This window comes from Bison bison, unplaced genomic scaffold (genome assembly GCF_000754665.1).
Source record: "Bison bison bison isolate TAMUID 2011002044 unplaced genomic scaffold, Bison_UMD1.0 scf7180017863974, whole genome shotgun sequence".
Classification (NCBI taxonomy): domain Eukaryota; kingdom Metazoa; phylum Chordata; class Mammalia; order Artiodactyla; family Bovidae; genus Bison; species Bison bison.
Window position 1 is genome coordinate 134336 of NW_011494546.1, and position 4448 is coordinate 138783.

The following is a 4448-nucleotide window of genomic DNA, read 5'->3' on the forward strand; positions in this document are numbered from 1 at the left end:
GAGAAAATAATAGCAAATGAAGCAACTGACAAAGAATTAATCTCAAAAATACACAAGCAACTCCTGCAGCTCAATTCCAGAAAAATAAACAACCAATCAAAAAATGGGCCAAAGAACTAAACAGACATTTGTCCTAAGAAGACACACAGATGGCTAACAAACACATGAAAAGATGCTCAACATTACTGATTATCAGAGAAATGCAAATCAAAACCACAATGAGGTACCATCTCATGCCAGGCAGAGTGGCTGCTATCAAAAAGTCTACAAACAATAAATGCTGGAGAGGGTATGCAGAAAAGGGAACCCTCTTACACTGTTGGTGGGAATGCAAACTAGTACAGCCACTATGGAGAACAGTGTGGAGACTCCTTAAACAACTGGAAATAGAACTGCCATATGACCCAGAAATCTCACTGCTGGGCATACACTGAGGAAACCAGAATTGAGAGACATGTATACACCAACGTTCATTGCAGAACTGTTTACAATAGCCAGGACATGGAAGTAACCTAGATATCCACTGACAGACAAATGTATAAGAAAGCTGTGGTACATATACACAATGGAGTATTACTCAGCTATTAAAAAGAATGCATTTGAATCAATCCTAATGAGGTGGATGAAACTGGAGCCTATTATACAGAGTGAGGTAAGTCAGAAAGAAAAACACCAATACAGTATATTAGCACATACATATGGAATTTAGAAAGATGGTAACGATGACCCTATATGTGAGACAGCAAAAGAGACACAGATGTAAAGAACAGACTGTTGGACTCTGTGGGAGAAGGCGAGGGTGGGATGATTTGAGAGAATAGCACTGAAACATGCATATTACCATATGTGAAACAGATCACCAGTCCAGGTTCAATGCATGAGACAAGGTGCTCAGGACTTTGCACCGAGATGACCCTGAGGGATGGGATGGGGAGGGAGTTAGGAGTGGGGTTCAGGATGGGGAACACATTTACACCCGCTGATTTCATGTCAATGTATGGCAAAAACCACTACAATATTGTCAAGTAATTAGCCTCTAATTAAAATAAATAAGTTCCATTCAGTTCAGTCACTCAGTCGTGTCCGACTCTTTGTGATCCCATGAACTGCAGCATGCCAGGCCTCCCTGTCCATCACCAATTCCCAGAGCCCACCCAAACCCATGTCCATCGAGTCGGTGATGCCATCCAGCCATTTCATCCTCTGTCGTCCACTTCTCCTCCTGCCCCTAATCCCTCCCAGCATCAGGGTCTTTTGACCTGAGTCAGTTCTTTGCATCAGGTGGCCAAAGTACTGGAGTTTCAGCTTCAACATCAATCCTTCCAATGAACACCCAGGACTGATATCCTTTAGGATGGACTGGTTGGATCTCCTTGCAGTCCAAGGGACTCTCAAGAGTCTTCTCCAACACCACAGTTCAAAAGCATCAGTTCTTTGGTGCTCAGCTTTTTTTATAGTCCAACTCTCACATCCATACATGACCACTGGAAAAACCATAGCCTTGACTAGACAGAACTTTGTTGACAAAGTAATGTCTCTGCTTTTTAGTATGCTGTCTAGGTTGGTAATAACTTTCTTTCCAAGGAGTAAGCGTCTTTTAATTTCATAGCTGCAATCACTATCTGCAGTGATTTTGGAACCCAGAAAAAAAATTGAAAAAGAGAAACATTGCCCATTCATGCCTCCTTTGTCATATATTAATTGACCATAAGTGCCTGGGTTTATTTCTGGGCTCTCTATTCTGTTCCATTGAACTATGCATTGGTTTTTGTGCCAGTACCACACTGTTTTGATTACTGTAGCTTCATAGTATAGGATGAAGTCAGGGAACTTGATTCCTCCAGCTCTGTTCTTTCTCAATATTGTTTTGGCTACTTGGGGTCTTTTGTGTTTCTATATATATTTTAAAATTATTGGGAGGAGGAGCTAAGATGGTGGAGGAATAGGACGGGGAGACCACTTTATCCCCTACAAATTCATCAAAAGAACATTTAAATGCCAAGTAAATTCCACAAAACAACTTCTGAATTCTGGCAGAGGACATCAGGCACCCAGAAAAGCAGCCCATTCTCTTCGAAAGGAGGTAGGAAAAAATATAAAAGACAAAAAAAGAGGCAAAAGAGGGAGGGACGGAGCTCCGTCCTGGGAAGGGAGTCTTAAAAAGAGAGAAGTTTCCAAACACTAGGAAACACTCTCACTGCCGAATCTGTGCCAAGCCTTGGAAGCACAGAGGGCAACATAACAGGGAGGAAAAATAAGTAAAGAATTAAAACCCACAGATTATGAGCCCAATGGTAACTCCCCCAGTGGAGAAGCAGCGCAGACACCCGCACCCGCCACTAGCAAGTGGGGGCTGGGCAGGGAGGCACGCAGCAGGCTGCATCGCTCAGAGTAAGGATCTGGCCTGAATGCCCTGAGCACTATCTGAGCGAACTAATTTGGGCTAGCAAACCAGATTGTGGGATATCTACCACGTGAAAAGCCAGCCCTAACTTAAGACACCACCAGGCCCGCACACGGAACAAAAGACTGAACAGAGATAGCCGGCTGCAGACCATCCCCCTCCGGTGACAGGCAGTCAGATCCGGAAGGGGGCAATCGCAGCCCCAGAGAGACATTATCTACAAACTGTAAGCAGGCTTCTTTGCTAACTAAGACTTCTTGGGGTTCTGGACGGTCAACATCCGCCTGAGAAGGTGTGCTGGTTGTATACCCAGAAAACCGAGTGGTGGGGAGGCAATAAGTCGCAGCAACCATGCTCACCAAACACCTCATCACCTGAGCTGCTCGGACCTGGGAAGGGCACAAAACGCAGGCCCAATCGAGTCTGCACCTCTGAGGACTACCTGAGTGCCGGAACCTGAGCTGCTTAGACCTGGGAGGTGCAGGCACCACAGGGCCGGCCTCGGATGGTTCCCGGCGGAGCAACCTAGAGCCTGAGCAGAGCGGGCAGGGAGGCTACACGTGCCGTGAGTGGGGGCAGGCCCAGTGTGGATGAGGCACTGCGAGCACACACCAGTGTTGCTTGTTTGCAGCGTCCCTCCCTCCCCACAGGGCGACTGAACAAGTGAGCCTAAAAAAAAAAAAAGCAGAAATCAGACACTGAAGAGACCAGCAAACAGAAGAAGCTATAACAGAGGGAAGTGACAGGCAATAGATTAAAACCCTGTCGTTAGTACCGACTACATAGGAAGGGACCTATAGATCTTGAGAAATATAAGTCGGACCAAGGAACTAGCCAAAAATGAACTGACCCCACAATACCCACAACACCAGAGAAAGACCTAGATATATTTTAACTATTTTTATGATCATTCTTTCTTTCTTTTTTTTAATTTTTTAAAAAAATTTTAAGTCCTCTATTACTCCTCTAATTTTCACTTTTATAACCTACTATTACTTTGCAAAAAAAAAAAAAAAGACCCTATTTTTTTAAAAAGCAAACTTCATATATATATTTTTTATAATTTTTGTGACCTTGTTTTTTTTTCTTTTTCTCTTTCTTTTTTTTCTTCTTCTTTTCTTTAACATTGTATTTTTGAAATTCCAAACTCTACTGTGGCTTTTTAATTTTAGCTTTTTAGTATTTGTTATCAATTTTGTACCTTTTTTTTAAAAAATAATTTTTGAGACTTTTTTTTTCTCTCTTTCTCTTCTTCTTTTCTTTAACATTGTATTTCTGAAATTCCAAACTTTACACTAGATTTTTAATTTTTGCTTTTAGGTATTTGTTACCAATTTTGTACCCTTAAGAACCCAATCTTCAGGATCTATTTTGTACTTGGGAGCAAGATTACTGGCTTGACTGCTCTCTCACCCTTTGGACTCTCCTTTTTCTCCACCAGGTCACCTGTGTCTCCTCCCTAACCCCTCTCTACTCTACCCAACTCTGTGAATTTCTGTGTGTTCCAGAAGGTGAAGAACGCTTAGGGAACTGAGTACTGGCTGGATCTGTCTCTCTCCTTTTCATTCCCCCTTTTTATCCTCCTGGCCACCTCTGTCTCCTTCCTCCCTCTTCTCTTCTCTGTATAACTCCATGAACATCTCTGAGCGGTCCAGTTGTGGAGTGCACATAAGGAAGTGATTACTGGCTAGCCCGCTCTCTCCTCTATGGATTCCACCTCATCTTATTTGGGTCACATCTAACTCCCTCGTCCCTCTTCTCTTCTCCATGTAACGCTGTGGAACTCTCTGGGTGACCCTCATGCTGGAAAAACTTTTCATCTTTAACCTAGATGTTTTACCAATGGTGCTGTATAGAAGGAGAAGTTTTGAGACTACTGTAAAATTAAGACTGATAACTGGAAGCAGGAGGCTTAAGTCCAAACCCTGACTCCAGGGAACTCCTGACTCCAGGGAATATTGACAGGAGCTCATCAAACGCCTCCATACCTACACTGAAACCAAGCACCACACAAGGGCCAACAAGTTCCAGGGCAAGACATACC